The 26,920-nt window shown below is 43.8% G+C and overlaps 1 protein-coding gene and 1 long non-coding RNA gene across 6 annotated transcripts in view; one reads left to right on the forward strand and one right to left on the reverse strand.

The window, feature by feature from the left end:
• LOC135899974 (irregular chiasm C-roughest protein-like) overlaps nucleotides 1-26,920 on the forward strand; it is an 872,345-nt gene that overhangs the window by 305,688 nt on the left and 539,737 nt on the right. The gene's annotated exons all lie outside the window — the stretch shown is intronic.
• Nucleotides 1-26,920, reverse strand: part of LOC135899977 (uncharacterized) — a 322,265-nt gene that overhangs the window by 126,204 nt on the left and 169,141 nt on the right. The gene's annotated exons all lie outside the window — the stretch shown is intronic.

The raw sequence follows: 26,920 nt of genomic DNA on the forward strand, positions 1-26,920 counted from the left end.
TTTTAAATCTTTAATCGAACATTTGTGTCCGAAGGTGTTCGCTGTGTCTTTCTTTCTTTTTTTTTTGACGTTTATGATTTGCAATAGACAATATGTTCACAGCCCAATCAGTGAGCTGTCAGGTATTCACCAAGCACATTAGACATACTTCCGATATGGCTTAGTTACAGCGTTACCAAAGCTTATGCTTGGTGTTAAAGCTGTTTTGAAGTTCTGTGGATTGTCATCACTTCTGATGTTTTCGCAAAATGTTTGATGGATCAAATCAACGTTCTTCGACTATTCGTCTCTCGTACTGGACACTTTTTGTCAAGAGCACCAAATTTCATTCAAACCCTTTAAGCTAGCGCTGAATTGTTTTAGGGGTTCAGATGTACCTGACGAGGCAATTTTCAATGTCTCTCGAAATACAGCTCCCTTTTGGCTCTGCGCTCGCGCAACCGTATTTCAAACTACTGTAACATATGATTGACTTCAGAAGCCAGTGTACATAAAGGGTGCGTTCAAACTCGAGGACGCCATCTAACCATTCCTTGTGGAATCTTTCCGTGTTTAGAAAAATAATACTAAAATGGAATGCAGTGCTTTTATCGTGTGTTTTCTGGAGAGATATTGAAGTTTTCATAGCATCCGTATAGTGGTTTTTCAGCTGCTTGTGTTACGTACAGCGCTCAGCGATATTGAAGCACGACACTCGGACCGCAAGGAGGCCGGTGCTTTCTTTTTGCGCTACCGGTGAGCTCTGGGTGACTGCTGTGGGGCCAGAGGCAGACACAATGCGTCAAAAAGGTCCTATATTTCACCGTGTCCCACAATGCATCAGCTCGGTGTCCCCAGCGTTCACCGGTGGAGCAAATAGGTCGCCATGCGGTACGATTATTGCGTCTCAGTCGCTGAGCACAGTTCCCGACCAAGCACTCACTAAAGCTGTTGTCGATCGCAAGGCAGGTTGATTGTGTCGTTATGAAAACCTTGCACCGTGCAGAATTTGTGGTCGTGGGCGTGTTAGTACAAACCTGTGCACACGCTTCTTTTGATGCTCCGAAAGCTGCGTATCTCTCTGCGAGTGTTATTCCGGAAACTGAAAATACAGCAGCAAGCAAATTCTCCATTTCCTATTCTCGAGCTCAAATTCAGCTCCCGCGTTTATTTCATTTTTCCTTGTTCCTTACGCCTTTCTCAGTTGGTCCGCATTATCTGTGCAGCCACCGCGCCCAGATCACGTGACACGAAAGGACGTGGCAGGCAGGTCGACAAGTGCATAGTCCGTTTACCTTGTGACATGTGCTTTCGAGCCGGTTCTCCGATCGAGTTGAAAGTTCAGCGGCCTTCGATTCCGACAGTGCGGGTTCATTCGAGCGTGTTTTCCGGCTCAATTCCTTCAGACAAGGAAGGGCGCTTGCCGCAACCCATCTGTTAAAAATGTGCAGTGACAGCGACGCAGCGCGCGCCTCCAGACGAACTGGTTGAAGTCGCAACAAAATATTAAAATGCCGCCTCTCTGACACCCACTTTCGGCCAGGTACGACGCACTGCTCGTGCCGCCGTGGCCGGAAACATCAAAAGACTGAAACTTGCTTGCTGAATCTGTTGGTAGTCATCTGTGCCCGGTATTTCCTGGTGCTTTTGGCTTCCTCGAAATGAACTTCGGTCAACTATACATATTAAGCATTACGGCACCGTAGCTTTATTTCCTGTCACCTTGAATGCAAATGAATGAGATCCGCAGTGCGACAGCTCAATGAAGTACGAAGAAGGGAGGCGGACGCAAGTGTTCTGACGTGTCTACAGCGGAATACTAAGTTGGCCGTTCGACCAAATGATCCCTTCTTGATCAATAATTCGTGTAAGGTGATGTCCTATGTAAAGAGCACCTTGACTTCCAGGTTAAGGCTTTCTTTATCAATATTAAACAGCGGCACTGTTCTATCGTGCAAAAAAAAAATCGATATCCCGTACTGGAAAGGCTTGAATAAAAGACATTCAAGCTTGTAAAGTTTGAATGCAACGTCAGAATACGAAGCCGTTTTGGTTCGAGCAGGCAAAAAACTATGTTCACAAAAAATTACACAGGAAACAGAAACAAGAGTAAAGCTAACCTACTAGCGTGCGGTAATAACCCAGAACAAGACTCCCGATACAGCTTTCTGTTGCTCAATAAGTTCTACATTAAAGTGTTTTACGAGCGTAATGGAAGCCCCTGAATACACGCAAGTATGCCTCGAGCGGCCAGGTCGCGCGGCAATTTTGCGTGTATTTGCGGGCGTGTGTATATGATGCACATATAGAGCAACAGAAAGCTATATCGGGAGTTTTTCATGTCACTCTACAATTTTCTAGTTGGCACTTTTCAGCTAACTCTAACATTATAATCTGATTAAATAATCAATACTAATTATGTAATTAGGCGGAATGAAAAAACAATCTATCTCCAAGCAACTGCAAAGAATATTACCTTTTTTTTGTGTCCACCTACGTGGCATTTGCACATATTTAAAGTTTGGCTTAAGGCATGTGGTACTTGTATATATATAGTCTTGCATATTATAAATAGCGTTGATTTATTCTTTCGCGTTAAATTACTCTTGAGGTTATCTGCTTTGTGTTACTCTTTCCGCACATATTTGATCAACGTGTGTGTACCATATTAAGTTAGATGTGTATATAGTTCCGCAGCGGTTTAGCGCGTTCACAGACGCGAGTTTATCTGACTAATTAAAGATTGGTGAATCACAGATGTCGTTTTTGTTTTCGCAGTTAGTATCTGAAACATGCTTTGTGACGTTAAGCGAGAAATAGTACTGATTACCCTAATCGGGCAAGTGAGAAAAATGTTCTGTTTAATGTAATTGCTCCTGCGGTACTGCCCCTTTTAAATTATAGAAGGCAGTCACCTATGCTTATGACATTGTTTACGAAGAAACTTGCACTAATCTGCCAAGAACAACGTTTAGTTCGCAATTTAGGCGTTGAAACAGGTCCAATAACACAGGCATTCGTGAAAACAGGCAAAATAAGGCAGTATTTCGCAAAGCCTGTGTCTTCATCGTCCTTTATTTAACGCGCTCTCCCAGATTAGGTAAAAGCGATGAAGAAGCGCAAACATGATTTCCGGTAATGCATGGGCGCAAAGCGCTAAGGACAGTGGTAGCTTTCGTTCGGAACCGTACTTGTGTGACTGTTGGACGACCGTTTCTCTTTCGTTTACGTGTGAGTTAGTCGGCCCGTCTTCTTCTTTGCGCTGGCGTGCCATAGCTGAATCAAACTGGCACGAGATTCACGCTTTTTTTCTTTTGCCGTGCCTTATTTGCCATCTCGTTTGCGTCGCTGCTACGGTGCCTCCATCTCGCGCCCGCCTGCATTACCGAGAAGTAGGCTGCTTCCATCGGAAGTCCAGACACGTCTCCCGGTAACCACGCCGCCGGAACGCGGGGAATGCCGCCGTCCTGTCGTCAACTCCGGCGCCCGACGGCTGCCTCTCGTGAGCCGACGGCGAGCGAGACCACTCCTGCCCCGATATTCGCCTTTCGGCATTTCGAGGTCTGCTCTGGTCCTTGTGTGTGTCACATTATTTCAACTTCTCACGAATTAACTTTCGTCTTTTGTGTTTTCGTTCTCTTCTTAGTCACGGGCTATTAGGTTCTTTTACATGCCTCAGCCTTCTAATGTCGTTGCATTGCCGAAATCACCGAGAATCCCGTCGCTTAGACTACCTGGAGGAGATTGTTGCTGTGCACGAACATTTTTATGTGCGCATATGTCGGTGTATGATGTGTGCTTGCATGTGGTCGCATACATGAGCACCGCATTTCTAGATAAGCGCGTGATTGACTGGACGGCCTTGTGGAGGTAAGAATCACGCTGCTTTGTGGAAATGAAAGCATCCTTTATTTTATTTATTTGATTAGTCATCGCGTGTGGTTAAAAAGAAACAAGCCCAAAGAGCTGCATTCTTATGATTCCCGTGGCCTCTGTTCTTTCTTTATTTCTTTATAACGCATCCTGCCGTGGAATGCCTGGCGCGAGAATCCGAGCCATTTTTCCGGTGATAGTGTATCCTCATTACTTTAGCGATCGGTTTCTGCTTGACTAATGCAGTCGTAGTCTTTTGATGAACGATGGTCATCTTTAGTTTCATATGCGGTGTCCAACGAATTATTAATCAGTGAAATGCGGCAGAAGGTTTGATTTCGCTAAGTAGAGACCCTCTCAGGAGAAACAACTGTACTTCTGATTGCTCTTTCTGTTCTCCTTCGGTGTTCGAAAGCAAAAGAGAAATGAAAACATATTTTGCTGTCGAGCACCACTAAGAGGACAGAATTACGATACATCTGCGAACTTCATTTAGCACAAGAGAAAATTATTAATAGGCATTCAACACCACTAATGGTGGCTATTAACATTCACCTGTTAAAAATATTTTACATAATGTTCTAATCCAGTAATCCGATATATCATACTGTATATATTAGCAAACGATATGTTTGCAGGCAATCCTGACTTATTATTAAGTATGATGGAGCCTTATGAGTAAAGTACTTTAAATGTAACGTCTCTTCAGTCGTTTAGCACTTGCAGCTCTTCGGAAAAAACCATGGGACATATCACGTAAAGCTACTCTATTCTGAATTTATTCCAATTTTCTGACGACAAGCATACTTAATCGCCAACGCAGGCATCAGGCGGTGACCCGCAGTGTTATTTGAACGGTCCAGTCAAACGCTTTCCTCAATTATAGAAGGTCGCTTTTGTTTTCTTCGAAAGCAAATACAATTGCCTACCTTGACAGGTTTTTCTTATATGATTTGCTTACGAGAGGCGAGGAGCGCGACCAGTGGAGATGGTTTTGGGGAGTCCGAGCGAGCGCACTGCTATAGATAAGAGGATCAGGAGGGCGGCGCCGGCGGCAGCCAGCGGTCCGCTCCCCGTTGCTTAGTTTGCGGTGGCTGGTCGAAAATCACGGCAAAGCAAAAATGCCGCCAAAGCAGATCATCGCCGAAGAAGAGTTGACAGAGCGATGTCGCGTACCTGCCGAAAGGGCTCTACAACGGGTATACTGTTGCCCCATAATTTTCATTGCACACAGAGGAATTCGTTCTCGCCGCTGGCTCCGAGTCGCCAGTGCCAGAGTGATCGGCGGGTAGCCATGTTCAATTCATTTCGAAACGAGGTGGTCTACGCCCATATATATAAAAAGAAACTTCGTTCTGTACGGGATACCATTGCATCTTGAATGCGTACTCGTCACTTTGACACGATGAGCTTTCGTGGTTTTGTGACATCGCATCACAGGCAGGCGAAGTGGGCACAGTCCGAAAAATTTTCCCCGCCATCAGCGTAGGGTTAATGTCAAAACAGGTATAGGATCATACATTTTTTTCTTTTGTTCCGGCTAATCATGCATAATCAGTACGTACACTTCTTATCAGATGGTAAGTTTTTGCGCTTTTCGTAACGTCACGTGCCCGACAGGTGAAGGGTGGTGGCCCGAAAAATTTTTCAGCAATCGTGGTGAAAAACAGATTGCAATAGCTTTGCGTTATAACGTCCCAATACGTCGACTAGTATTCCGTTTGGGCCAGCATGTTAAAGCAATTTCCGTAATTTTGAAACCGAAGCTGTTGGCCTCTAGTTGGTCAGGATTTATCGCTGCGCGTCCTCACAAAAAGATAACTTCAGCGATGGAAACTAAAGGCACATATATTATTAGGTATCCCGCATACAACATACAGCACAGCATTCGTTTCAATAGAACAAGCACAAAGCAAGCATCCAAACCAGATAATTGATGATAAAGCGCTACTGATAAGAACAGCGAAGCAACATCCCCGCATACGTTTCCCAGGAAAGATTACTGTTGCGCAGCTTGCGACGTGCGCAGTGACGTCACTAGCCTTTCATACATAATAGAACCAGTCTAGCAACTGATTTCCTTATTGTTGCAGCACCGCTGTGGTTAGGCCATGCATAGTTAGTTTGAATATGGCAGCGCACTTCAAAACAAGGTAAAAAAAACATGACCGCTGTACTAGAACATTTCATTATGACCAACCGAATAGCCCACCAGTACGTTCTAAGCACAGTTAGGACTCCCGAGGAGCAACAAAGGAAAACGAAACGGCAATACGACCAGCGGCGGCGTGCTGCCAACATTACCATTGCTACAATTACCCCAAATTACCATTACGATCGTTACTCCAAAGCAATAAAGCATTGCATATCCCCCTCAGCTGTTGTAGCGGTAGTTTTAACCAGCTTCCCTGGACATACACTTTCACAGCGCTGCCAAGCTTTACACTAAACTATTCCACCAGTCGCAGTTCCTTCTCATCGTCGTCCTGCAATATCAACGCGCAGAAGGCATTGCTTATTTTATATAAAAGCATGACGAGTTTATTCGAAAACTCCAGCGAATTCTATATAAAAGTCAACTACTTGTGACTGTTCTTCTCGTGGAGCTTCCTTTCATGTTAAACTGCTTTAAGCTCATTTATCTCACAACTATGCAACTGTCAAAATGAGCAGTACTAAGCTTAGAAATACATAAGAAATCCTAAAGAAATGTAGTTCTAACTAAACGATACGACAGAATGATGCTACCCAAAAGATAACATTTGGTCTTCATGAGCGGAGTAAAAGCACCCTTAATTATCGGTCATGTTCAAGTTGGTTCGGTTTTCATTGTTACGCTCGTAGTGCTTTTAGTTGCACATTTATAAAGTTTGTATGCCTCTGCGTGTGTCTTTATAATTAGGACATATAATTAACAAATGCAGTAGGAACCAAGTGCACGTATTAGAACATGCTGTAAAGTATTAGTTGAAAACATGAGGTTTTCAAAGAAACTGATGATCACTACCACATGGTTTGTAGCAAACAGTTAATAGTAGTAGTCCTGGTTTAGCACAGCCGTGAGGCACTAACCTTTAAGTCCAAATTATTTGTTTATAGCGACTCAAAGGATCTGCTTGATTACGATTATGAGGTCCTCATCCCCCTATTTCGTCACTCCTTACCAAACGTATCAAAATTAAATGCGTTGCTCAAGGCTTTGGTGCCAATGGTGTTGGCACCGAAGAACAGAACCCGCAATGTGTATGGGAAAAATGCTCGTAATCCTTGCTGGTCGCGAGTTTTTTTATTTCTTTTTCATGATGAATTCCGAATTCAAGTACCAGCTTACTGATTCCCTATAATATTCACTCGCATATTCTATTTCTTTGAGTTGAACTTGCTTATCTCTTTGGCACAGTACGGTTTTCGAAAATCATGTGCATACGAGGCACAACTAACCTCTTTCACTCAGAGACTACACTGGGCTTTAGAGAAATGTTATATTACTGATTATATATACATATATATATATATATATATATATATATATATATATATATATATATATATATATATATATATATATTTCAATTTTTCGGAAGCACTTGAAAGTGAGCTGTGAACTTCTTCATAAGCTTCAGCACCTAAATGTCGATTCTAATGCCTTACGCTGGATAGAGTGCACTCTCACTAATCGCTCGCAATTAACTTCTGCTAATGACCATAACTCTTCCTTGAAAGTGGTAGAGTCTGGCGTGCGGTAAGGTTCAATCCTTGGGCATCTTTTATTTCTCATATATATAAACGCCCTCCCTTCCATGAATAATTCTAACATACGCCCGTGAGCAAAAGTATACGGACCAGGGTTTCCGCGATAAGACTAATTTTGTGCTTTGCCTGTGAATGCAACTTGAAATTAAAGACTGCAGTCCAAACTTGACATTAAGAACTTTCTAGTGCGCTCGTGAGTTTCCTTTTATGCATGTTAACTACGAAGAAATTCTGTTTTTCCGGCGACCCTGTCGTCCGTACACTTTTGCTCACGGGTGTACATCCGTTCGCAGATGATTGCGTTTTATTTAGAGAAATAAAACTACAGTTGGTGTAACGAATCCCTTATGGAACTAAACACTAAGGAATGCAAATTTATGCTCGTGTCCCAGATTAATACTAATTATCTGTACTTATTCAAACACACTACGTTCGATGCTATGTTTGTATACAAGTATGTTGGCCTTCATAGTACCGCTAATCTCACCTGGACAACCAATAGTGCTCAATTACTAACAAAGCGAATCGAACTTTGGGTTGTTTGCGCCGCAACTTTTATAATGCACCGTCCTGTTTTAAGTTGATGCAGTACAAAACATTTCTGTGACCAATATTACGGTATGCATCGGCCGTAAGAGATCCTAATTACGCTGGCCTCATTACCTCAATAGTACTTGTCCAAACTTGCTCTGCTTGATTTATCTGTTAAAATAATGATCGAACTGCTAGTATAACTGCAACTAAGCTATCTTTAAACTTCCACCTCTTGCTTTCCGCCTTCAAATCTCGAGGTTTACTTCCTTTCATAAGCTATATCATCATTCTTCGCTCCACGACGAACTTGTATCTTTACCGCAACATATATCGCGCCGCATCAATCACCTTTATAAGTCTGGCATCGAATATTGCCACACTGAAGTTTTCTTAGAGTCCTTTCTGCCTCACATATTCATTTATAGTTATCACTTGCCCAAAGTAATCGTAGCCATTACAAACTAATAATTTCATATCCTACAGCATTAACTAGCACTGTTTAACTAAAATTTGTCAATTACTCGAAAAGTTCCATCTCATACTGGCAAAATTAGCTAGTACTGTAAAACTAAAAAAAATCTCCTTATCTGTCACGCACTTCTATGAGCTATTTTACTATTTATCACCAGCTAAACCTGTATGACTAAACATGTTATTTTTACACATTGCAGTTCATTCAGCTCTACCCACTCGGCGCTGTGATGCATTCGGGCCAGGAGGGTATAAATAAATAAATAAATAAATAAATAAATAAATAAATAAATAAATAAATAAATAAATAAATAAATAAATAAATAAATGCTGACACTCGACACGCTTCACTGTAACTTTTCACAAGCAGCTAGCCGCCTTCTCACTCTCAGGTTCCCATTGCATGTATTTCTATTTCCTTACCTTCTACACTTGTTGCTCATTGGTTGCCCTATCAGTCCTCAGTTCTCGCGGCGCTTTATGTTATGTCGCCACACGCAGGTTAGCAAAGTACTGTCTCCAATTTTATGCGCGCCTGTGTTTATTTTCACCTTTTCTGTGATAAATTTCACTTCCCCAAGCTGTATCTTGTCCTATACACGAAAATAAATATTTGAGGTGACAATCGGTGCGCATGTGCTTTGTTCATTCGTTCCCTTGCCGCACGCCGTTCACAGCGCAGATTGCGAGGACGATCGTCGAGCCTGGTGAAAAGTTGCGGCACCAGTTCCCACAGTGATGGCCGAGTGAATATAAAAAGAAGCTCGCTTTTACGAGTGTTATACATCTCTATGAACAGGTCAATGGGTGATGGAAGATGACGTACAGTGGCAGCATTGGGTTGTCCTTGCTGCGACAAACAACATCATACCTTGGTGTTGAAGCAACGCACGGACAATGACAAGGCGGGTTAAAAAATTATAGGGTTTTACGTGCCAAAACCTATTTCTGATTATGAGGCACGCCGTAGTGGACGACTCCGGAAATTTCGACCCCCTGGGGCTCTTTAACGTGCACTTAACTCGAAGTACACGGGTGTTTTCGTCCCCATCTAAATGCGGCCGCCGTGGCCGGGACTCGATCCCGCGACCTCGTGCTCAGTAGCCTAACACCATAGCCACTGAGCAATCACGGCGGGTTACAAGGCGGGTGTCGTGTATTGATGCGTGTCTTCGCCTTGTCTGTGTCAATGCGCTGCTTCACCATGAAGGTATGATGAATAATCACCAAATAGCCCAACCTTCCACATTACTAGACCTATGACAATTGTTAGCTATTGCTAAAGTAAAGCAGATATGCACGTATACCAACAATACGATGATGATATAGGCAGGAACAGTATTCTTTTTTTTTGCATTTTGTGATATCGTTTTTCTACGTTATGTCAAATGCTACCCTTATATAAGTATTGTAAGAGTTTCTTCATTATATCTAGTCATATCATAAGAAGCCAACAAACACTGACACCAAGGACAACATAGGGGAAATTACTTGTGCTTAATAAATGAAATACGGAACCGATAAATTAATGGAAATTAAAGTGGATGAAAAAACAACTTGCCGCAGGTGGGAACCGAACCCACAACTTTAGCATTTCGCGTGCGATGCTCTACCAATTGAGCTACCGCGGCGCTGTTTCCCCATCCACTTTCTTGGGTATTTATGTGTACTAGTAGAGCCCTGGGAGTGTTAGCCAGCGCCACCACTCACAGACCTTGGCGACGGACGTGGAACGCCCTTTTTGCCGCAGGCGTCACGACAACGTGATCTTTTTTCGGTGAAGGCAACTGGTCAATAAACTCACACATGCTACCTGAAGGCATCAATTTTGCCGGATTCGAGACCCTCATTGTGTAATAAACTAGAAGAGAGGGGGTTAACCGAGGGTCCCGATTTTTATTAGTCATATCATAAGAAGCCAACAAACACTGACACCAAGGACAACATAGGCGAAATTACCTGTGCCTAATAAATGAAATAAATAAACGATAAATTAATGGAAATTAAAGTGCATGAAAAAACAGCTTGCCACAGGTGGGAACCGAACCCACAACTCCCCCAGGGTTCTACTAGTACACATAAATACCCAAGAAAGTGGATGGGGAAACAGCGCCGTGGTAGCTCAATTGGTAGAGCATCGCGCGCGAAATGCGAAAGTTGTGGGTTCGGTTCCCACCTGCGGCAAGTTGTTTTTTTTCATCCACTTTAATTTCCATCAATTTATCGTTTCCTTATTTCGTTTATTAAGCACAAGTAATTTCCCCTATGTTGTCCTTGGTGTCAGTGTTTGTTGGCTTCTTATGATATGACTAATAAAAATCGGGACCCTCGGTTAACCCCCCTCTCTTTTCGTTCATTATAACTAAATAGATAGATATAATTTATTGACAGGAAACACAGGCAGGTTGAACTGAGCTAGTGCGCTCCATTCTGCTACTCTGCACTGGGGAGGAGGGAAGGGGAGGGAAAGTACTGGGATGGGTGATGATGATTAGAAATAAAACCCCATAATATATCAATAGGCCAAAGTAGACGTCCTCTATTCAACGTCTTCAAGCTTGGCGCAGTACCTATTATTTGTAATCAACAGAGTATTGTTGCTATTCCGCATTATACAGTTTTTATGTCTAACAGTTCCTAATCTACCGTTTTATCACCGTTAAACCACGTAATAAGCTGGGAACGCAGAGTAAAGTATCATGCTACGAAAAAGTGAACTTTAATTTTCTTGTTTCCAGGAACAGAGGCGCCGCCAGAATTGAAGAAAATGTAGAAAATAGCAAAATAAATGCCATAACACCGAATGAAACAACAACCAATATACGAGAATACGTATACATGGCAGTGGTTTTCCCTTGCACCACGCCTCCTACTCGGAGGATGTCTGTAGATTGCTGTTTTTTCCCTGTTTTCTTTCTTTCTCTTACTTTTGACAGCGTTCACGTAGTTTTCATGCGTAGTTGAGGTAAGCGACAGGCGTAATTTCCGCCCCTTCTGTCTGTCTCGATGCAGAAGCTGTTTGTTTTTTCCGCATCAAACATCCAGCCCGCTTGTTTGTTGTTCAGCAGGCGAGTGCGAATTTATGTAACAGCGAACTTGACAACCAATAGTCGGGAAGTTTATGCTCCTGATTCACTTGACTGAAGGCATGAAACACCTACCTCTGTAACAACCTTCTGTAACCTGTACCCCTGGATGTCGGCATCAGAAAATCGGCTCTGTGGCGAAGAATGTTTGACAGCAATTATACCCCGAACAAATCCTCGGTATCACTGGGCGGTATCAGCAGGCTAGCCTTTCTAACTCCGGTTATTCCACCCGCAACAGGTTCTGCGCTGAAATATAACCGAGAACCGGCTGAAGGGCATCCGTGCCAAGCGGGCTTTTAATCCTACAGTGGTGTAGGCGTGGCGAGCCCTATCCATTGTAGAGGTGAAGGAGCACCTGCCACAAGAAATATCTCATTACACAGGAGCACAGAACGGCATACACGTTCCAGCATTGCGAGATATCGCGTCTCGCAGTGACTGGCAACTTGCATGAAAGTGCGTGTGCTCGGCTCGCCGAAAATGGTGCAGTGCGTCAGAAGGACGTGGCATAATTCAGCTGCTTTCCGTCGTATCATCCCTGTGTGCGATGTAGGGTTACAAAAAGCGGATGCATACTTGTCATCCGACTACGTTACTCATCCTGATGTAGCGCGTGATGAGCCCCCACAGACAGGGACGAGAGGCGTCGACTTCTCCGCGAAGTTCGCTGCACTCGTTTTCGCTCCACATTGAAGCAGCCACGGTCAGTAATTTACTGCTCGTGACCAACACGGGAGGTCTATACGCGATAGCTTATACGAAGGAGTCCCTTCCACCGGGGCTGCCAGAATCGTGCTGAACTCTTTTAATTTAGCAGATACACCTCTGCCAACCTGTGTATTTATATAACGAAAATACTCATGCGTAGACAGAAAAACAGGGACACGCGTAGGAAATTTGATAAGGATGGGCGCACCAACATGCAGAGCTGTCAACACTGGCAAGAAAACTGCGTGCCATACATACGTACATACATACATACATGTATGTATGTATGTATGTATGTATGTATGTATGTATGTATGTATGTATGTATGTATGTATGTATGTATGTATGTATGTATGTATGTATGTATGTATGTATGTATGTATGTATGTATGTATGTATGTATGTATGTATGTATGTAGATAGGCATGTATAGTGATCTCTAGTATATCGGGTCGGGGGGAACGTAAAATCGATGAGGAGTGCCTTTTTCTGGCTACAGTCGAGACTGGCCATTCCCATCGCCAGGAGGACTGTTAGCCACCGTTGTCAAGGGCGAAAATATGCGTGAATTTGGCCCCCGATGAGCTCACACCTGCCACGCTGCACGTATTTTGCGGGGCAAGCTACAAACGCTGGAGGCGACCTAGTGCGGATCCATAATTATCGGCAGCCTCTTTGCTGTCTCCAGTGGTAACCGGAGCGGAGTAGCGGATGAGGGAGGGCCCGTCAACAGCGCTCAGGCATTCGCCTCCGCATCGGCGGCGAATTCCGGAAAGCGCTGAGCACGTGCACGGCCAGGATCGAACGCATCCGGCTGGCGGGAACGGCGACGAGTTTTTCGATTGCGCTCCGAGCTTTGCTGGAGCGGTGACTCAACTCGAGACTGAACTACGTCTCGCCTGAACACCGCTTTCTGCCTATTTCGCCAGGCGGCAGAGCCATGCTTGCATCTTGATCGATGACGTGGCATACGCACCTCACTTTTTACACCACGTGAAAAAGAAGGCAGTCTGCAACTGCACCTATTACGACACTGCATACGCTTTTGTGAGGCTCTTGCTCATCGACTGTCTACAGTGTGACCAAGACTGGTTCCATTTTCGAAATAAATTAAGTCACTTGAACAGACGTGCATTTTTTGTAACCAAAGTCATGTCTTGAAAAACAGAGATTTGCCTTGACAGGCCTTCGGCGATTTTTTTGTGGACATCGATCTGATTCGCTTAAGTTGGTTCGTAGGTTTTTAGGAACTTTACGTAAATTGAGTGGTAACTGTCAGGAATAATAGAAAAAATATGACATTCATTTGTTGCGCAAATAATCGTATTTTGCTGAACAGTGTACATAAACGGATATCCATTGGGGTTGTGGATGGGTCACTTCTACTGGTTTGGTTTGTTCTTTACATTGTTTACACATATCTTATGCAGACTCGGTGTGTTCATGTGTTTGCGGCATGTGTGTATGTATTTATGAGGAAACAGGCAGTTGCAATGTCTCACGTGGGTATTGGGATAGCCGGCTCTTGATGAATCCCACCTTCCCATATCTGTGTGCAGTTATTAAACAACAGCAACAACAACAAAGACGACGACGCCGACGACAGAACGAACATAGCAAATCTAAAATTAGCATTCATTCACACTCCGGCCGTCTTTGGCTAGATTTCAACTTAAGCAGCGCTATGATCCCTAAGGTAAAATAAAGTCCAAAGGTTAAAAGCTATTCGGACAGTAAGTGCCGTTTATTTCCTCAGTTGACTATTTACTACGGCAAAAAACCATTGATTCATCATTTAATATGACACACAATTACGGTAGGCATAACGTCAACTTTTACCTTTTTTTTAGTACCACACTACCATGGGGTGTTGGTATACTTATAAAACGGCCCTGGCGACTTCTTTCCACATAAAATTTACACCCCAGCAAAACATGACAACCATCACAGGAAGGACGCAACTTCTGGCACGTGAATCCAAACCGCGCTGCGTCGGAAATTGTCTCTGCGGCAAAATAAAAAGTGCAGTCTTTCCGCTTGAATAGAGATGGAAGTTTCTCTGTCAACGTCACTTCAGTCTCATCTGCAAGACATCTACTGTCGATGAGCGAAGTTGCTGGTTTGGAAGTCAAGCCATTCATTCCGGCGTCTTATACCAAGAATGTTGGCAAGATACGCCATGTGCCAATTGAGTATACGGAAGAACAACTGGTTGACTTCCTGAAGGATTTTGGAGTGACATCTGCCCGTCGTCAGGCGCGCTACAATCGCCAAGAAGACGGAGCGGTAGAATCACGCCCTCTGAGAACCGTCATCCTCCATTTCAGAGAAGACAAACCAATGCCGCAACAAGTGCATTTAGGTTTCATGAGCCACCCCGTAGAAGAATATCATGGCCCTGCTCTAAGATGCTACAACTGCCAGAGATTTGGACATCTATCGAAGAACTGCCGCAGTCAGCGTCGCTGCAAGATATGCTCAGAAGACCACAACCATTCAGAGTGCAAGTCTGTGTGTCAGCCAAAGTGTGCCAACTGTGGCGGAAACCATACAGCTTCCTACTCCGGGTGCCCTCAGAGCAGAGCTGCCTCAAGGTTACGCAGACATGAGTTAAAATATGGAAGGCTGCCTCCTCGTAATGCGTCCCCACCCAACCTTGATGCTGTAAGATGTGCGCCTCCAACTCCTAACAAAGAAAAGGAGCAAGGGGTCCATATGAGCTATTCTGCAGCCCTAAAGCACTCAGGTCGACAACGTTCTGACAGCGAGCGACACGATCCACCTTCAGAGAATGCTACTCACCTTGCCCAGGCTTCGAGTGAAATTCGCCGACCTTCTCAGCAACGCCCTCAGCCATCGACACAGCAACCTCAGTTAACATCTGAGCGACTACCTCAGCATTCGCCTTAACCACACCAGTCATCCCAGCGACCATCTCAGTCAATTCTTCAGCGACCTGCTTCGAGCGCGCATGGAGCTTCAGCTTCGTTTGGTGATTACGCGTCTTTACCCGTAGCCCAGATGATCCTGCCCATGCTATTCACAGCTCTGCGTGCAATTCTAAGTGCCATTCCACAAGCAAACAACCTACCAGAGGTAAAAGCACTGCTTTCTATGGAATCGTTGGTGCTTCCACAACCACCAACAGCCCCACGGCAGGCTTACAATGAATAATCGTTACAACAATATTTTCGTATTTCAGTGGAATGCTAATAGCCTTCGAAAAAAGTCAGCTGATTTTCGCAAACTACTAGCTCAACATAACTTTCCTGTTTTATGTATACAGGAGGCAGGCGTAAGAGATGACTTTCGTCTTCACACGAGGAGGGCTTACAAGACTCCATCCCATTCTCAAGAACAGACGCTGCAACGAAAATTCGTGTGCTTGCAAATGAAGCCATCAAAACTTTATGGAACACACCCAGCTTAAAGCATACACGTCTACACCGACTGGACCCATCCCTTCGACTTCGACCCCCGCCTGGACTCTCTCGACTCGAAACAGCCGTACTTTGCCGACTGTGGCTTGGTGTCGCCTATACAAGATCCTTCGCCTTCCGAGTCGGTATGGATGAAAGCGCGGCTTGCAGACACTGCGGCGGCGAAGAGACTATCGAACACGTGCTTTGCCACTGCCCTCGATACAGCGCGCACCGGCTGTCACTAGCGACCGCGTTGGCGCGCCTTGACGACAGGCCACTTTCAGAACAGTCAGTTTTGGAATGCCGACGTGACCTGTCGTCGCAGCAAAAGTCGGTCAAGGCTCTGTTGACTTTTCTACGTGACAGTGGCCTATTAGAAAGACTCTAATGACCCCATTTCGTCCCTTCTCATATTTTTTTTCTCATGCTTTCATTTTTGTCACGCTCTTCTTTCCGTCTTTATTTCCCCTTTCCCTTCCCCTAGTGCAGGGTAGCAAACCGGACGTTTTAAGTCTGGTTAACCTCCCTGCCTTCCTTTCATTTGCATCTCTCTCTCTCTCTCTCTTCGTCTTTCAAACTATCTTATATATAAATCATCGCGCATCGCTGGAAATAGCAGAGCGATGTTATGTGTGAGAAAGGACCTGCCGTCCTATTTAATACAGTCGAGCGATTTAAATATACCGGAGTTCGTAGCATGCAAGATATGTTTCAGAAATACAAGTGTCACAGTGATCAGTCTTTATCTACAATGTGCTAGCAAAATATCAGTAGACAGCTTGGTGAATGTGTTTGGTATCGCAAACTCACATGTGCTGGTTTGTGGGGACTTCAACGCACATAACGTCATCTGGGGCAGTGAATATAACGATTCCCGTGGAAGCATAATAGAGTCTGCCGCAGAAAAAGTAATCTTATCGTGTTAAATGACAACTCTCCAACGTTCTTGCGGGGGTTTCGTTACTCAAGCTGTATAGACGTCACGCTCTGCTCACAAGACCTTCTTGATGGCGTTGAATGGTCAACGGACATAGAAACGCATGGTAGTGATCATTTTCCAATCCTGGTAAAACATCGCCTCATACGGATTGAGGGGACCCGGCGCTACTCAAAATATACTAATTGGCAAAGTTTTCGTCACCACTTGAGTAACTCATTGGGCGAAAATCCGAGCTTTCAAAGTTTTGCAAATATCTTGTGTGAGTCTTACGAGATCTGCACAAAGCAAGTCATTGTTCCAAATGAATACGCTGCAGTCGACGGGGAATATGAATATCTAAGAGCAATTAGAAGACGAGCAGAACGGGCTTACCGCCGCAGTGGAAAGCTGGATGACTACAAGATGGCACAGAAAGTTCGGTCAAATTCACGCAGACGCTTACAAAAATTAGGTACGAGAAGGTGGCGAGAATACTGCGCGTCGTTGTCTCCCTTTACTCCAGTTCCCAGAATATGGTCAGTTGTCCGATCTTTTACTGGTCCAGTTACCCAGAGCCATCCCTTCCGAGCCCTTGCCGTAGCTCGAAGCACTCCGGAAACATCTGTTGCTGACGAATTCTGCCAACCCATATCCAGACCAGGAATTCTGTTCACTTGCCTACAATTTACAAGTTCGATAACACTAGCAGAACAGAAAGTTTGTGCGTGCTTCATGTCACAACATCCTCAACTTGACTGTGAGTTTAGTCTAAATGAATTGACATGTGCTCTGTCGTCATGCCGTACAAAGACAACCGCAGGCCCAGATGGTGTCACGTATACGATGGTAAAGAACCTAGGTCCTGTAGGAAGAATGGCTCTTTTGGAGATATATAATGACATCTGGATAAGAGAGACTCTGCGAGATTCATGGAAATTAGCCCGGGTAACTCCAGTACTAAAACCAGGAAAGACTCCCCTTAGTCTTGACTCCTACCGACCCGTCAGCCTCACAAGCTGTTTTTCCAAACTAATGGAGAAGATGATAGACTGTCGACTGCAGTGGTGGTGTGAACACACAAATATGTTTTCCAATTACATGACCGGTTTTCGACAAAATCGGTGTACAATGGATTCAGTATTAGACATTGCCACATGCGTCGAACATGAACGAAGTTGCGGAAATGTGACAGTAGCAGTATTTTTAGACATTCAAAGAGCATTCGACACTGTAAGTCACATACACATCCTTGCTGGTATGTTAGAGCTTGGCCTACACGGTCGAGCACTACGATGGGTATCAAATTTCTTGAAAGACAGAAAAATATTTATGGAAACAATCGAAGGCGCGAGTAATTATCACAGCATCACACAGGGCGTTCCGCAGGGCAGTGTTCTCAGTCCGTTTTTATTCAACTGCGTCATGGCAGCCTTGCCACTAAAGCTCCCGTCTGGTCTACAGTATTCGCTGTACGCAGATGACATCTGCATATGGGCCTCTGGATCTCATATACAAGACATTCAAACAACGCTGCAAGAGGGACTTGATAGTATCGACATCTTTTTAAAAGAAAGAGGCATGAGTCTTTCATACGCAAAGACAGCCGTACTTCCCTTTACTAGACGACAGCTGAATGATTTCCAACTTACGCTTAGTGGACAAACTTTGATGTTTGTGAAAGAGCATAAATTTCTTGGAATTATTCTTGACCGCCAGCTAACATGGGCTTCACACATCCGCGCAATTGAAAAGCAGACCAATGCAGTAATAAACGTACTTCGGCGACTCGCAGGTACAACGTGGGGGGGATCAGTCTCTTCGCTACTACATGTTCATAACGCACTCATAAAACAAAAAATTGCTTACTCGGCTCCTATTCTCCATGGTTTATCGCAATCTTCTGAGGAACGTCTTCAACGTTTACTGGCAAGAGGGCTGCTAGTGTGTCTTGGGGTTCCGCAGGCTACCTCGAGTTCTTTAGTAATTGCTGAAGCTCGTCACCCACCATTTCCAGTCATACGAACGGTTGAAACATGCCGACATATTTATCGCATCTTAACCCAACACGAGAATCATCCATTAAACCTCGCGCTTACCGAAAGAAACGAAAGCAAAATTCACGATGTTGTTCGAGAACATAAAGCATTATTACCAAGATTTGAAATATGCAAAGTGGATGTTTGTTACCCTCCCTGGATGTTAACATGTCCTAAAATAGAATTATCGGTTGACGGGATTATATCTAAGAGAGACATGTTCATAGTAGCCGCCCAACAACTGGCACTCTTCCAAATTTACTCCTTATATCCCCAGTACATACACGTTTATACAGATGGTTCGTGTCATAAAAATTCCTCGACTTCAGCATTCGTCATTCCACATTTAGCGCTAGAGCAAACATTTAAATTATCCCGAGAGACATCTTCCACCGTGGCAGAACTGTTTGCAATCATGTGTGCTTTGCGGTTCATAGCATCAAAAGAACATTCGCAAAAATGGGTTATCTTTAGCGACTCGCAAGCCGCTCTCACATTACTACAGAGCAATAAGAAAAACTCTTTGAACACTTTGCTATTGTATGAGACACTCAAAGAACTTACAAAAGCAAGTGCATTGAACCACGTAGTTGCATTCCAGTGGATACCTGGGCACTGCAATATTCCTGGAAATACTGCAGCGGACGCAGCTGCGAATCGGGCGCACAATAACGTGGAGACAACCAATCTTCCTCTATTGCGTAGTGAAGTCCGTCTGCTCCTGAGACAGATTTCTTGTCGCCTCAGCAAAACTACCTGGTTTGATCAGCAAACTAAAAACTCTGAGTTATACTTTATAGACCCATGTATAAACTTAACAATGCCGGGAAATCTAAGAGACAACAGAAAATTTGAAACATTGGTACACCGCCTGCGTCTTGGTACTGCATTCACTAAACACTTCCTGTACAGGATAAAACGTGTCTCTAGTCCACAGTGTTCTTGTGGCCATACAGACGAAGATGTGCATCATCTTCTCCTCGAGCGCACTAAATACAATCCACAAAGAAGGGCACTGCAAGCAAATTTGTTGATATTAGACAGAAGACCTTTCACTCTAAAAAAAATACTTGGCCCATGGCCAACTGCGGGCCTTCAAAAAAGAGCGCTTCTTGCTCTGAAAAAGTTTTTAGAGGAGACCAACATTTTGGGAAAATATTAGGCATGAGATGATCCGAATGCGCTAAATGAGTAACATACACGTTGTTCGTGATTCATAATTGGTTTATGAGGCGATCGCAACTTTTATGCAATATGTATATTTCTGTTCTGTACTTGCAGTGCATTACATGTGTTGAGTGTTATGACTGTTCTAAATATCTGACTTTATATATGCGTACGTGGACTGGACTTATGCACAGAACTTTGCGACTCATGTACTGTTGGACTGCATATTTTTTATTCATCCAGTGTTCTACTGAGTGCCATCTTTCGTGTCGCTATTCTCCCTTTTTACGCAAACTTGTTTCCTTTGCCAAGTGACAAGGAGTAGCCGGTGCCACCATAAAGGCGCCAACCTCTCCTAATATTCATCTCAATAAAAAAAAAAGAAAAACAAATTGAAGGCAGCATGAACCATCACAATAATAGCGACAAAGGTATTCACATAAATACACGTATACTTGCAGTCCGGTCATGTAAATACCGAGGCCTTCCGGCGCATCGGTATCTTTCCTGTTTTTTGTCATCGCTAGTGTAGGGACGTAACATTGTGCGATCCTATTTAGCCTACGCCCATTTCCTTCTCTCTTTTCTGCCTTGGAAGTTACATACCAATTCGTTCTTCAAAGAGACCATAACCTTATTTCCTTTTTATATTGTCTCGCGAAATCTACAGTCAAAAGTCTGCTCATATACCTTATTTTTCGTAATTCCAGGACAGATAAATGCGTAGGATACGTTGCCATATATTTTTCAACCGTACTTATCCGCTTTTCCATACGTGGCTTTGCGCTTATACGCTTACGCTGAAACCGTGCAGAAGCCATGACGCAGTAACTTTTTGTTGCACTTTTTCGTGTGGAGCTGAAGCCGTTCTTCAGTGGCCGTTTAGAATTGATAAGCTGGGCAGTAAAAACAATTTGGAGGTGAAATAAAATATTTTCGTGGAGAGAGTCATTGTAAATATAACAAAGAGAAGGAAAGAGAGAGGAACGAAGAGGGAAAGGTAGGGAGGTTAATAAAGAGAAAATATGTCAGCTGTCAGGGAGCTAGTAACGAGGTGTTTTAGCGCTACTTTCGAATTTGAAGCCGGCGTTAATGTATAGCGCATCACGGCAAGCGCTTAGACACCGCCGATTGACCAGTGATGAAGCGTTCGATAGTGAGCCATATACACTCTACAGCTGAGTGAAATGAGCTTTTTGTCCAATATACCCTTCCCCATTTACGCTGTCCTTCCTTTCCCAAATCCCTGAAGTCAGCTGAGTGAAATGTATAAGATATATACAGCTTTCATTCATTCTCACATAACAACAAAAAAATTACAAAGTCCACATGACGAGAGGGCTGTTCTGGGAGCTTATAACCATCGGCAGTTGAATGAAGAAACTTCGTTGGGGCCACCTTTCACCAGCGTTTCATGCTTCGTTTCCGCAGCCTAAATTGTAGCTTGAAAAGCGGAGCAATCAAAATTTTTTATACTATAGAAAAAGCAAACGGCCGAACGGGAAAAAGGGAGCAACGGTACACGCGTGTCCCGAACACGCTGGATGCCCCATTCTTGCCCCCCGTATATACAGTAGTCGCTGCGTTACCTTTATTTGCTGAAAGTCCTGGTCCAGCTTGTCTTTGTACAATCACGCTTGGCTAGTGTCCAGAAAGCTTCTTCTGCGCTATACTTTAGGGTGCAACTCTCCTTTTGCGCCATTGTGTTTTTCTAACGTGGAGACACTTGTGCTTGCTCCCGTCCGTATCGTTGTTTTTATCACGTGGGCTGCATGCGTCCGCTCAAGCTAGCCTTATTTTTCTTTTGGCGCATGCTGATTGACGCGTCTGGCAACAGAAAGGAGGATGAGGTCAGGAGGAAAAGAAGGGAGGGGCGGAGGGGGTTACGAGGCGGTGGTATGGCGGGTGCGGACTTGCTGAATATCTCACGACTCAGCGAATTGGGCGCGCTGACAGTGAAAGCCGCTATGGCACCAGCAGCGAAAAAAAAAACGAGAACCATGGAAAGGAATGGCAGTAGGAGCATAAAAAGAGTGCACTGTTCGCAAAAGGAATGCATTATTCAGTTCCCCGTAGTCGTCCAGCATCCAGACACTTCGCTGTGCAGGCGCAAAAGCATGGCGCGTTGAACGGCCGCCCAGTGCGCGACCCGTGATTGGTCCTTGGCACTGGAGAGTTTTCAGTGTGATTCGCCTACCCTGTTCTGGCTACTTGGCGACCCGTCTGTTCACTTCAATGTCCTTCTTCGAGCTTGACTGGGCCTGTATTTTCTCACAAGCGCTTCAACGCTGTGTCACCTATTACTTGCTTTTTTATTTTCCTATTTTACTAGGGGAGGGGGGCTATCCCCACGAGCGTGAATAGACAGAACCTTCACAGGAGAAAAGAGAGAAATATTCTCTGGTATGCTTCACAATTCTCGTTGAATGCCTAGACTTCTCAGCGAACATAAACTGTCCAAAAGAAGTAAACACTTTCCGAATGAGACTAAGTGACACGGGCTGCCTCAATCAATTCGCTTGACTTCAGGCTTTTCTTCCGTTTGTTGCTATGGGCCATGCAGTAGCACCGTTTTGTGTAGGTCTCACGTTTTACCGTAAATTTAGGTGACTGGTGTCAATGGAAATAATGTGATTGTGCATTGTGGTCGTGGTTATTTGAGCCCTATACTGCATTTAAGAAATCTTTAAAGGCATGCTTACACATTTAGTGGCGTCCTTTGTTCCAAATGTTTCTTAAAACTATTATTCAGAGTAGGCCTTCGCTTGCTTTACGTATTTTTTGCGTGCTAAAAACCATGATTTATTGAATTAAAATTGTAGCTCGAGTTGTGTATATTTGCGTAGTAGGAGGCAATCACATTCGAAACACTAAGAAAGATTTGTAATAAAATTTCTTGGTTGACAAAGGGGACAATGAGCTGCAGCTCTTCTCCAGCAAATGTGCGGAGAAGGAGAAAGTTGCTGAAAAATTTTCGCTTGTTTCATGAGTACGCATGTACCTGGCTTTTTGGGCTTTTTTCCTTCCAAACAGAATTGAGCACAAATACATATATTCCGTATTTACGTCTACTAGTGCAATGTGTCGGGAGTACCTTAAATGTATTGCTATATTTTGCTAATATGCTTCAAAGATATTCCGTGACATTAAAGTTCCTGAGTATTACAGGGTGATCATTTTTATGTTTTATGAAATTTTTCAAACTCGCCTGTGGTGGATAGCGTAATTCTGGTCCTTGAGTTGGATAATTCGAAGAGGCGGACATCGCCAGCACAAGAAATCAAAACACAAATTCAACTGATTAACACAAATTCGCCAGTTAACTTACTTTTAATTACATTACGCCACATATTGCAATTTACGAAGTGTAGCCTGTGAGCTAGCAAGACATATCCACTTAAAATGAATTTCTAGGATGACACCAGTTTCGACATATTGCTTCCCAAATTGTGGAACAAAATACATGGGCGTTTCCGTTACTTTTGTGCTTCAATGCATAAAAGAACGTTTTGTTGAAAAAGTAAGTAGAACAACAGTGCATGTTCACTTCAAATTTGATGACGCATATCTCCAAACTGGCCTCACTCTGGAAATTAATTCCAAGTGGATACGCGTTGCAAGCTCATTGGCTGAAATTCCTAAATTGCAATATGTGCCGTAAAGTAAATAATTCAACAGATAATTAGTGGATTATTGTTAATTAAGTTAATATGTGTTTCGATTTAAACTGCAAGTAATGTCCGCCTGTCTGGATAATCCAGCTCGAGGACTTGCACTATGTTATCCGCAACAGACTCTTTTTAAAAATTTCATAAAACATAAAGATTATCACCCCGTCTATTGTCTATATCGTGAACACAAACGTAGCTGACAGGCTTGCTCTTTTTTGTGTGTTTTGGTTGCTTTCCATTATACGCCGGTTCTAACGCGCATGAGGGCTTGGACAACGGCTCCGTATACGGCACTCATAGCTAAGAACGTGAACTATATTGCCTCAACAAAAATACGATTTATGGATTTGAAAAGAACGCTCGTGATTTATGAAAGCGATCTTTGTCTAGCAGCACTATACTTTGGGTACAAGGTCAATATAAGGAAATTCCACTCCTCCGTCCCGTAGCCTCTGGCCCGTCACCTGCCTTCATCGAAATTCGATGTCCGTTGATCGATGGACTTTATTGAGTGCCATTTGTGGCTCGCTTCTTGCCTCAATTATGAGAGTGGGCCGAAGCACACGCGATATCAGAAATGACCGCTTCCTCCCTCTCTTTCTCAGGATTGCTAACGAGCAATGGCTTACCGCAACTTTGAGAAAATATGTACTAATTACGCCCCTCATTTCGCCTTTCTCTCATAGGAGAAACAATGTCCACTGCCTTTGCGTATACGCGTAGTTTCGTTCTCCGAAACATTTTGTTCCGCATGTCTACTTCCGGACAATGAAGTTAGGGAGAAGTCAAAACATGGCGAGAAAAACATGATGTTTTCAATTGTCGACTGTACCCATACACAGGCTTTTGTGGACAAAGTCATACGTTCGCAGGGGTACAGCAGTTCCATTCTTTACTCCGATGTTCTTGTTCTTGTACAGTAGTTTTTTTTTTTCTCGGACACCACGCTGTTCATCTAGCCTTAGCACCAATGAAAACAATAATTAATTAATTAATCTAAACATTGAGGTGTATTGAACTCACTACAAAATTCTATATTTTATTGCAAACGTGCACGTACTTTGTAATTATCTAGCAATGCGAACTCCCTCGTTTAAAACGCGACGAAATCCCATCTAGAGAAACAGAAAGGATACAGGAAATACAGGGGAGTTAACCAGGCAGAGCCCGGGTAGCTACCCTTCAGTGGGGAAAGGGGGACAGGAATATGAAGGTACACAGTTATATACATACTTGGTAACTCTGCAGTGGCTACACAGACTCCTCTCACTGCTCACATCTTAGGTCAGAGACTTGTGCGTCACATATGAAATATAGGTATAGGTACGCATCATTTATATTTGGCGTAATATTGTCTCATACTTAAGTCACGAAGTATGACGTAATTATTGCACGGAAGACCTAGCAGATCCGCACCGACATAGTTACCTCCGAACGAGCGGCGCGACACGTTTGTGCGACCAGGCGTTCTACCCTGGACACAATCGCATTCCACCGTGTTGCGAGATTCTGCACTGGCGGCATTCTGAGCCTTTCACAAAGACCGTAGCAGCCCCGTTGGCAATACAGAGCTAACAAGACGGCGAATTTGGCAATACGGCGGAATTGGATAGCGTCCGGAATATCACCCATAGCGCGACACTTGAGCTTTCGACCTACAGACCTTACGTCACTTTTTTTTATTTATTTAACCATACTGCAGACCAATTCATTGGCCCAATTAGGAGGGTCATTGCAACAATGAGGTTGAAAAGTGAAGAGGCTATACAAGCATAAGAACAAAGATCTACCTCTAATTCAACCCCAGTCAAGTTAACAAGAAAAAGGACACAAATCCAGAACACAAAAGTAAGAAGTACAAAAGTACAAATAGGATTGCAAATCGGTAACCACAAAAAAGACGAAGATCGAGACTGCTATTTCAACTCTAATCTTCTAGCGCAAAAGAAGTTCACAATCGAGAACACATTGCAACTCAAGGTACATTTCCTTGAAAAAAGAAATACGTTCCAGTTCAATTGGGAAGTCGTTTAACTTGAAAGCGCTTGGTGGTAACTTGTTCCATTCTTTCATTGTTTCAGGGAAAAAAACTGTTCTTATAGGAGTTTGTTTTTTTGCAAACGTCAGAACCGATGTGTATTATGTTGTTTGCCTTGTTCGCCTAGTAGTAGCTTGCTGAATGCAATTCGGAAGGTGTAACGGGGTCATACTGGAACTACAGAGGCGAACTAATAATAAGTGATTTGACGCTACTTTACGTCCATCAGTTGTCATGTCAATATATGATGTAGTTAACCCATGAAAACTTCTCAGATCAAAAAACAACTGTAGATGAATTCGCAAAGCTTTTCTTTTGTAAGTGCTCGCTGCCGTGACTGACAGCCTTCATTAATACGTCTATCGTCAGGATTGGCTGGAATGTGATTTCATGAACCATTCCAACGCAAAGGCTTTTGCGAATACGGGCCCTCCATGGCGAAAAGGGGGGAGTGGGACATCTAAGGCCGCGCTCCTAGCGTTGCTTGCACAGTGTTGCCTTATAGGGCTACCTGCTGAGTGTAGAATAATAAGATAAAAAGGTACCCAAACGTGTGGGGGCCCCAACGAAATGGGGTTTTCGGCACCGCACATGCGTCAGATGCGAGTGACGTTCATGGCTCACGTCTTCATGGCTCACAGATACGGCGTACCACCCCATACCTGTCCCAAAAGCTTTGCATCAAGAAACAAGGTGGCCCACAATAAAGCGATGGCTCTCGTCTGCAAATTTCGCCTGATTTCGTCTGGTGAAGTTTGTAAGAAATAAATACTGGAGTAAGCTATTGTTTTCTACCATCTAACGCAGATGACAAGGATTGGATGATAAACCGCCGCTATTTCCGAGATCAGTCATCGACTTCTGAGCTCATTGACCTAAATGGACATGTTTTCCGCTGGCGCACCCAAATCTGGACTGTCTTAGCTGATGATGTATAACTGCTCAAAACTGCCGTTAAACATCGAAGAATGTAAGACGATAGTGATTATCCTTTATCCTCATTTATTTTTATTTTATTCGTAGCTTCGCTTTCTAGTTACCGTGGTGCCAGAAGCGTAAGACAAAAACAACGAGCACTCAACACCATTTTAAATCTGCTACTCGCTTCATGACCTAAAGATGGTTTACACAAGGGTGTTCGGGGCTCCAAACAATTCGTACGCCCTATATTAAAGCACTCTAAATTGTTCTTTGCACACAGGTACCCACACGTTGTACCGTTGTTTGTTCAGTTCGTCACAAGCCATCATATAGGCTGG

Source organism: Dermacentor albipictus, chromosome 4 (genome assembly GCF_038994185.2).
Source record: "Dermacentor albipictus isolate Rhodes 1998 colony chromosome 4, USDA_Dalb.pri_finalv2, whole genome shotgun sequence".
NCBI classification, from domain to species: Eukaryota; Metazoa; Arthropoda; class Arachnida; order Ixodida; family Ixodidae; genus Dermacentor; species Dermacentor albipictus.